This window comes from Hyperolius riggenbachi, chromosome 1, assembly GCF_040937935.1.
Source record: "Hyperolius riggenbachi isolate aHypRig1 chromosome 1, aHypRig1.pri, whole genome shotgun sequence".
NCBI classification, from domain to species: Eukaryota; Metazoa; Chordata; class Amphibia; order Anura; family Hyperoliidae; genus Hyperolius; species Hyperolius riggenbachi.
In genome coordinates, this window is record NC_090646.1 from 583,647,255 (window position 1) to 583,657,839 (window position 10,585).

A 10,585-nucleotide genomic window follows, 5' to 3' on the forward strand; every position below is an offset into this window, starting at 1 on the left:
TCAATTGTAAAATGCTTAAAAGTTATTTTAAAAAGAATATGACAATTATCTCCTTGGGGGTAAGTCAGGAGAAAAAGTTAATTGCATATGGGCCAAGGTATGAAAATATCAACTTGGAGAAAACTAAGGCGAAAAAGTGAATTGCGTATAGGCATGTGTTTCTTGCCCATCAATATAAATTGCCTCTATTCAATTCACCTTTTCTCCTAAGTTTTCTCCTAGGAGATAATGTTTCATCCTCTGTTTAAAAATCTTTTCAGCATTCTGCAATTGAAAAAGTACCAACAAGTAAGTGAACAAGCATTCTCAAAATTATTCTGAGTGTTTTCTTGCTTACTGCAGGCTTAAAAAGCATTGTTATTCATAATGTGTGAAAATATTACCTAGGAGAAAACTTTGAAGAAAAAGTGAATTGCATAAGGGCCCTTACATTTGTCTACAGTAGATGTTTTGGGGGAGAAAAACCACTTGACTCGTTTTCTAAATAGAAAAATACATTTTTGATGTTTTTTTCTGTTTTTACCACATCCGTATAAAACCTTTTAAGTACCCAACAAGCAAAAATGTACTAAATTAATAAAGAAAAAGTCAAATCAAAGTCAAATTAAAGAAGATAAAGGTCCTGATTCTAGTAACATTTGTGCAGAGTTTTCTCACAGATATTTTCTTATGTTCACTTACAATACTTTTTTCACCTACAAACTGCAAGTCTGCAACAGAGTTGAAAAGTAAAAAAGTCATATCAAACATATATTTGAGAAAATCTATTTTGAATATTTTTTTGTTTGTTGGTGGCTGAAAGGAAAGGAAAATTGTATTGATAAGATGTGAAACATTTTATGTAAGAAATACAGGAGACAAGTTATTTTATTTTATATAGCTATGTTATTGTAAACAGAAGATTAAAAATTATTTCCTAGGACAAAACATAGAGAAAAGGTGATTGAATAGATAATTCCTGGGAGAGTTGATCCAGGGAATTAACTGCCATCTGGAGTCGGGAAGGAATTTTTCCCTTTTAAGGTTAATTGGCTCAGGCCTTGTAAGTTTTTTTTTTCGCCTTCTCCTGGATCAACTAGGACCTAGGTTCTCAACGTGCGGTACGCGTACCCCAGGGGGTACTTCTGATGGTTCCAGTGGGTACTCAGACTTGCTATACTTAACCAAGAATAACAAATTTAGAGTTTTAGAAAATGATAAATCCCATTTAAACAACACCAAATTAATATTTTAGCTAAATAAAAGCAATAGAAAATGCTTGGAATTTGTTTAGAACCAATTATCATGTAATATGATACATACATACATTTGTCTAGGGGTACTTGCGATAATGTTTACTATGCTAGGGGGTACTTGGCGAGTACAGGGTTTTAAAAGGGGTACATACTAATAAAATGTTGAGAAACACTGAACTAGGATAACTAGGATATGTGCGGCTTCAGGACGGTGTTTTTTGTATGTTTATTTTCCCTTCTGGTTGAACTTAATGGACGGATTTTTTTTTTCAACCAAACTATGTTACTATGTTACTATGAATAAGGGCCATTGACCCATATTCAATTTACTCTACCTTCTAGGTTTTCTCCTAGGAGATTATTTTTAATCTTCTGTTTAACTACCTGCCGACTGCCTAATGCCGATGGGCGTGGCCGTGGCGGCAGCCCCAGGACTGCCTTACACCGATGGGCGTCAAGTCCTGGGGCTGTAGTTTGCAGGAGATCGCGCGCAGGCGCATCTCCTGCTTGTGGGCGGAGCTCCGCCCCGCCTTCAGTCTCCGAGCGGCCATTGCCGTCTATTTACATGTAAAGCACTGCAATCAGCAGTAGCGCTGTACTGGGGACAGCCGTGTCACACGGCTGTCCCCTTGGGGGACAAGAGAGCGATTGGCTCTCATAGGCAGAAGCCTATGACAGCCGATCGCCGTGATTGGCCGGCTGGTGGGAGGGAGGGATTTGAAAAAAAAAATTAAATAAATAGTAAAAAATAAATAAATAAAAAAATAAATACATAAATATTTAAAAAAAACAACAACTTGGGGGCGATCAGACCCCACCAATAGAGAGGTATGTTGGTGGGGGGGGGGGAAAGGGGGGGAGGAATCACTCGTGTGCTGTGTTGTGCGGCCCTGCAGCTTTGCCTTGAAGCTGCAGTGGCCGTTTTAGTAAAAATGTGCCTGGTCTTTAGGGGGGTTTACCACTGTGGTCCTCAAGTGGTTAAAATAGCTTTCTTACTCTCCTACAAATCGAGGATACTTACATTCATAAAGAATATTTGCTAGTTAAATTAATATTCCAAGCTCTTCTCAGAGGTGACAATTCTGGGCTTTTACCTTATTTGGGTAAACTGCAAAAGCCTTCTCAAATTTTTCTAAAAGCTGTAGGCAGCTCACCTATTTGTGGGTCTAGTAGTATCCAATGTAAACCAGCAAATAGGCATACTTTGGTTGCATGCCCTGCTATTGCAATGGTTTTAATATTGGGCTCTCTGACCGGTCTAATGTGCAACCAAAGATTGTATCGCTAATTGAAGTCAAAGAGAATTTTGACCGGTCTGGTTCCACTAGCTATAATAAAAAGTTTTTTTACTTGAACTCCATTTTTTTCATAAAACATTTAACAGAACATTTTGTTCTATATAAGGACACCCAACTATAGTTAATATATAGTGGGATGTAACAAATGATTCCAGACACCCATACCCATTTCTACCAGCAAACCTGTAGGTTTTGAAAAAAGAAAACGAGACATATTATCTAAATCTGCTTCCCTTCCGGAATCCAATGAGCTCGTTTTTCGTCGCTCTCCGCTGCAGTTTTCATTTTTTTAATCCATTCTGTAACTGCTAAGATGCCCATTGGACTCATGCACATCACACAGCACACTAGCGTCATGCACAAGAGGACTTGAGCTTTGGATATGCTCCATATGGGTGATATTTTACTATAGCTAAACCTAACCCTACTCTCACACAGAACCCTCCCCCTTGATGCCTAACTTAAACACCCTTCCGGATGCCTAACCCTTAACCGCCTCCCTCCCCCCTTCCGAGAAAAAATGCCTAAAAAAGGTAAATATTGGGTGCAGCCAGGTACTGGACCTTACTGAAATAAAAAGGAAAAAAAACCCTGCAAAAATGCTAAACATTGGATGCCTGGCGGGCATCCGAATTTCTGCTTTGGCAGTGGCTTGCCAATATTTTGTATGTAAGTCACTGGTGGCGCCTAATTTGTCCAGGAGACACATGCACCCGATTTGTCTGATACCAGGGGGAAGGGGTATACCAGAAGCTGCAATGGGTGTGTTTAGGGCATCTTATTGAATACAGCCACCCTGGGGGTCTGATGGCAGTGCCAAGGAGGCACAGAGTTATGTTGCTATACTTTCTCAATGCCTCTGTGTCTCTAATTTAGTGTCTCTTTTTTTATAGAAGTTTGAGTGCAGGTTCACTTTAAGGCTAGTTTCACACTAAAGTCTTGCATTGCTCTGCATTATACTGTATGTATAACAACAAAAAACAACATTTCCAGTAATGTGATAGCAGTAAAGGTAACAAAGCAAATGGCTAATTTGCACCGTCATTCACAAGCACGTTAACTAACAACACACTGCATGTTCTAACAAAGGAATCATTTGCATCGGATTGCAACTGATGAGTTGTGAACTGTACATAGACTTTGAATCACACCACATTACAGTGCGTTAATCAGGGTGGGTTGCAATGCAATTTGTCAGTGTGAACGTTCCCTAATTATCCTGGTTACAGTGTCAGAAATACTTTTTACATTTATATATATTTATTATTGGTATGTACTCCGCCCTTTCAGTGATGTTTAGCCTAGGCCATGATATCACAAGCTTTCTGCCCCAGAGCACTCTGAGAGACCAGGTGATGTTCCTGCTCTTTTCACAGAGAGGGGAAAAAACATCCCACAACAATGAACCTTCCATCAGTGAAGATGCCAGCATCACTGGTACATTTAAAGAGACACTGAAGCGAAAAAAAAATGATGATATTATGATTTGTATATGTAGTACAGCTAAGAAAAAAAACATTAAGATCAGATACATCAGTCTAATTGTTTCCAGTACAGGAAGAGTTGAGAAACTCCAGTTGTTATCTCTATGCAAAAAAGCTATTAAGCTCTCCGACTAACTTAGTCGTGGAGAGGGCTGTTATCTGACTTTTATTATCTCAACTGTAATTGAACTGTTTACTTTTCCTCTGCTAGAGGAGAGTTCATTACTTCACAGACTGCTCTGAAAGACTCATTTTGAATGCTAAGTGTTGTGTAATCTGCACATATTATAGAGTGATGCAATGTTAGAAAAAACACTATATACCTGAAAATAAAAATATGAGAATATTTTCTTTGCTGCTAATCTTCTAGTAATTATTCATAGTACACAACCAATTCATTATATCATATATTTTTTTTCGCTGTAGTGTCTCTTTAAGAATGTAAATCAGGGTAAGGTGAGATTTTATTATAGGGAAATATTGAAAAAATTATTTATAAATTAATATTGTTTAAAAAAAAACAATTTCATCAATGAATTCACTAGTACCGTGTTTCCCCTAAAGTAAGACATCCCCTGAGATTAATCCCTAGCAGGAATTCCTAGCATGCTTGAAATATAAGACATCCCTGAATGTAAGCCATAGCGGTAGCCCACATGACACCAGCAAGTCACTCTCAAATACAAAGCCTGGATTCAGTAGAGCAGCAGTATAATGTGAGTTCTACAGTCCTGTATATGTGTCAGGCAATTTGTGTTTTTGTTGGAGCCAGCCCTCCTGATCTGTGGTGATAAGCAACAGCAGCACTTCACCTCTTCACCTTTTCCCAGGACACACAGCTTATCCTATCATAGCTCTGGGGAGCCTGACAGAGTTCTCTGCCTGCAAGAAATAGACTCTTACCCACATGATCAGCAGAATCAATTTCTTGTAAGTGAGAGCCAATATCTGCAAACCATAAGCTCTGTGTATGCTGCTTGTGTTTCAGCATGGCATGCAGTATATACATTTTATATAGGAAAACTACCAGTGTTTCCCCCCAAAATAAGACATCCTCTGGAAATAAGCCCTAGCACATCTTTTTGAGCAAAAATTAACATAAGACAGTGTCTTATATTCAGGAAAACACAGTATGTACAGTAAAGTTTCTGTTTAACTTCATTGCCAGAATTTTAGCTACTACTTAAATTAACATCTGTGTTAAGAATCGAGATTGGACAGTAGTTGAACTGTACTGTGTTGAACTTAATATTGTGTGTTAGGTTTACAGAACATGCTAATGTTAGGCAGTGGGATATAATATACCCAGGGGCGTAACTAGACATCACTGGGCCCCCTGCAAAACTTTAAAAGGGGTCCCCCCACCCCCTTGCTTTCTCCACAGGAAAAGGACCAATGTGTTTTCCCCATGCAGAGAAAAACACTTAGACTTAAAGGATATGTCAGGCAATCTATGCTACCCCCAGATCTACTTACCCGGGGCTTGCTCCAGCCACACACACAGCCGTATTATTTTACTACATGAGAGCACATGCTATATGGAGGAACAACAATGACATGCTGAACAAAAGATATAGTATTCACTGTAACTTTGGCAAAACATTCGGAAAGTCACTGATTGATACTGTTATTAGGGGATCTCGGACTCAGTATGAGATAACAAGCCCTCAATGAGGCAGCCAGTCAGACATCAATCTTTCCCATTCCACTGTGTCCAGTAATCAGACACCATAAGGTCAGGTCACTAGCCTGTGTGTGATAAGAATCTAGAAATCTCTTCTGAGGGAAGGTCTACAACTTTTTTTCCAACTGTGACTCATTTGTTTGTAATGTTGTACATGAAATCATCAGAACTGCTGCAGTGTGAGACAGATGTTTTTTTTACGAATCCTAGGGAGCAGGGACAGTGTACAAATTCCAAAGTGTGTATGATTCCTTATCTGTGTGGTGGACACATGCAGTCAACATAACAATGGTACGAGAGTAGAATACATTTTCTCTCCATGCCCTTGCTTGTTGCTTGTCAGTCTCTCAAATTTTTCCCCCAAAGGGGCCCCCTGTGGCTTCTGGGCCCCCCTGCGGAGGCATCCCTTGCAGGGTCTATTGCTACGCCCCTGAATATACTTAAATGTTCTGTATTATGTGATTGGCAAGCTGGCTCAGGATGTTTCTCCTCCAGACTCAGTCCACTGCTTCCGCAGGTCCCCCAAGGTCTGGAATCGGTCCTTTTCCACAATTTTCCTCAGGGTCCAGTCACCTCTTCTCGTTGTGCAGCGTTTTCTGCCACACTTTTCCTTCCCACAGACTTCCCACTGAGGTGCCATGATACAGCACTCTGGCAACAGCCTATTCGTTCAGAAATTTCTTTCTGTGTCTTACCCTCTTGCTTGAGGGTGTCAATGATGGCGTTCTGGACAGCAGTCAGGTCGGCAGTCTTACCCATGATTGCGGTTTTGAGTAATGAACCAGGCTGGGAGTTTTAAAAGCCTCAGGAATCTTTTGCAGGTGTTTAGAGTTAATTAGTTGATTCAGATGATCAGGTTAATAGCTCGTTTAGAGAACCTTTTCATGATATGCTAATTTTTTGAGATAGGAATTTTGGGTTTTCATGAGCTGTATGCCAAAATCATCAATATTAAAACAATAAAAGGCTTGAACTACTTCAGTTGTGTGTAATGAATCTAAAATATATGAAAATCTAATGTTTATCAGTACATTACTGAAAATAATGAACTTTATCACAATATGCTAATTTTTTTAGAAGGACCTGTAAGTACTCCCTTAAGTTAAGAATGTCAGAATTCTGCCAAATTAGAAACTTTCCCTCCCTGGGGTCATGTTACTCATTAGTATTACAAGATCACAGTTGTGAATGGGGAGCAGGTGTGGTAAATTTGGTATTATTCTCATACTGGACACTGGGAGTGTAACATGTCACCGCAAGGCACCTTAGTGCCCCATGAAAAGAAATAATAAAATATTTACAAAAATATGAGATGTAGTGTACTGTATGCATCATAGTTTAGGGCCAATTTATGTACAGTGTAGTGTATATATCATAGTCTAGGGCCAATATATGTGTAGAGTAGTGTATCATAGGGCCAATTTAGGGGGAAGCCAATTAATTTATCTGTATCAGTGGCGTACCTACATCAGTGGCACTCAGGGCGCCAAGCTTCCAACTGGGCGCCTATAGCTGGTTGCCTATACTGAGGGCACCTACACCTGATTTCCTATACTGGCAAGCCGCACCCAGAGCTCCTCCAGCGCCTAGGCATTCTGAGTCCCATGTAGCAAGTGCTCATGGGAGCTCAGTGTGGGAAGGAGGAGTTTTTTCCCCGAACGTGGAGGAGTTACCAGCCAGAGATTTCAGAGGCAAGGTCAGGAGAGGGGAGTGGAGTTTTGCACAGGCTGAGGGGTGAAGATGTAGAGCAGCTTGCCTGTGTAATGACAAGCAGAATATGGCTGCTCTCATTGTATCATAGGAGGAAATAATCATATACTGTTGAAGCTGTTTGCAGCTAAATTTGCTGTGTAAACTTTAGATAAGATATATAGACAAGCTACTTGTTATAGTTAGTTTTCATCTCAAAATTGAACCATTATAACATTGCTTGAAATAGTTGTACTTTTGGGGACTACACCATACCATAATTCCAAAAGAGGCTGAGAGATGGCCATCTGCTAACAGGAACATCTAGAGCAGGCTCTCCGAAACAACCAGCCCAGCTGCTGCAGGTTGTGTTTGCTGAAAATAGAGATATTTACCAAGAAAAAGCATAGAATCACATTTATTTATTAAAGTTGCAGTGGTCACTGAAAATACTTCATATTATTCCCACTGCCACTATCACTTATTACAAGTAATTTTTTCAACTTAAACAGCATAATGACCTTTAAAGAAAAACAATTATTTGTTACAGCAGACACAAATCTTGTAATAAATCTGCAGTGTGTCTACTTCCAGCTCTCATGGAAGCAGACATACGGTTAACAAATGGATTAGTCACAAATGAGGGGGAATTAGACAGGCTAAACTCTCTAAAACATACAGGGTGCATTTCTCTCTGTTTTCCTTCTGTTCAGTGCAAGAGTTCAGGTCCACTTTAAAGCCTGTTGCTGCATGGGTTTCCTCCAGACACTCCGGTTTCCTCCCTCATCCCAAAAACATACAGATAAGTTAATTGGCTTCCCTCATAAATTGGCCCTAGACTACAATGCATGCACTACACGATACATACATAGACATATGACTGTGGTAGACGGGGCCGACTCTAGCGAGGGGCGAGAGGGGCAGGGCCCCCTTCAAACAAATGTGTTGCTGCCTCATATGGGGGGGGGGGGGCGCCAGAGTGCTGTGTGCAGGAGGGGTGGTAGCGCAGAGAAGAGGGAGCTGTCGGCACAGCGGCGGGGTTCCCCTTCTTAGCTCCCCCATTCAGAACTAAGTTTTGTAGCAGCAGCTGGCAGCGGGCAGGGCTTACCTCTACCTCGTTCCAAGCGCCGGAGGAAGTTTTGCGTGCCGCTGCTCTGATCTAGACGAGACCAGACTAGCGGCAAAGCAGAGCTTCTTCTAGCGCCGGAACGAGGAGGAGGTAAGTCCCTGCCCGCTGCCAGCCGCTGACACTATGCTGACACTTCTAGATCTGGCTACATATACTAGGGACACCTATAGACCTGGCTATATATACTGGGGACATCTATAGACCTGGCTATATATACTGGGGACATCTTTAGACCTGGCTATATACACTGGGGACACCTATAGACCTGGCTACATACTGACAGCTATACACCTGGCTTAATATACTGGGGACAGCTATACACCTGGCTATATATACTGGGGACACCTATAGACCTGGCTACATATACTGGGGACAGCTATACACCTGGCTACATATACTGGGGACACCTATAGACATGGCTATATATACTGGGGACACCTATAGACCTGGCTACATACACTGGGGACACATATAGACCTGGCTACATACACTGGGGACACCAGCTGTCCGTCATTATGTGCATTTACTGGTGAAACGCTGTATGCCATTATTTGCATTTATTGGTTAAATCGCTGTCCGTCATTATGTGCATTTACTGGTGAAACGCTGTCTCTTATGTGCATTTAATGGTGAAACGCTGTTCCTCATTACGTGCATTGCTGGCAAAATGCTGTCTGTCATTATATGCATTTACTTCATTTTGTATTTATTTTTTTTATGTAGCTACATTAGCTGGTGAAACAACATTACAGTTAGCCCGCTTTGTGCACCGCACTACCGTGTCTAGAAAAAATGTGCTCAAACATGATGCCCCCTTCACATTTGCCCCATCATATGTGCCTGTCTAGAACCGGCCCTGATGGTAGGGACTAGATTCTGAGACCCTCTGAAGGTCAGTTAGTGACAAGACAATATACTCTGTACAGCGCTGTGTAATAGGTCAGCGCTATATAAATGCTTAAATAAATAAATTGGGCAGCACGGTGGTGTGGTTAGCGCTCTCGCCTTGCAGCGCTGGGTCCCTGGTTCGAAACCCAGCCAGGTCAACATCTTTAAGGAGTTTGTATGTTCTCTCCGTGTCTGCGTGTGTTTCCTCCGGGCATTCCGGTTTCCTCCCACACCCCAAAAACAAACAGATAAGTTAATTAGCTTCCCTCTAAATTGGCCCTAGACTACGATACATGCACTACCCGATACATACATATGACTATGGTAGGGACTATTATTATTATTATTTATTGTATTTATAAAGCGCCAACATATTACGCAGCGCTGGACAATAAATATATACAATGATACAAGGATGACAGACATTACAAGGTTATACAACATAGAACAAAGTTATACATGCAAATTGTACAAAATACATGATCATGCAATATGGGCTGGTTAGGTAGGCCCAGTAATACAAGTACAGTCTGTCATAGGACAGGAGCACATGATCCTGTAGATTACACTGGGGAATGGAGAACCCTGCCAGAGGCTTACAATCTAAAGGGTGGGGTGGAAACACTAGGTGGGGCTGTTAAATATTCAGTAGAGAGTTACTGTGTGGTAGGAGGTGGGTAGGCCATCCTAAAGAGGTGGGTTTTGACTTTTGAGGGCTTGCTTGAATGTGTTGAAAGAGGGAGCAAGTCTGATGGGTGGTGGAAGGGCGTTCCAGAGGGTGGGGGACTAGATTGTGAGCTCCTCCGAGGGACAGTTAGTGATGAGACAATATACTCTGTACAGCACTGCGGAAGATGTTGGCGCTATATAAATACTAAATAATAATAAAATAAATAAAAATGACGTAATTAATAAACTTTTTTTTTATAATATTCATTCATAAATTACTGGTGGTCCCCAAACAGATTCCATTCTGGGAAATTGTAAGTTGAATTTGTTTGTAAGTTAAGTCCTGTGTTAAACAGCATGGTGGAACATGTATAAATGATTTACTTTTGGTAAGTTCTGGATTTTGACATAGAATATAAACTTTGTTTTTTGGATGTTTTCAACTACTTATAACAATGTATACAAAACTAACATAACAAAAATATGTAATAAAAAAACAGTATTATATG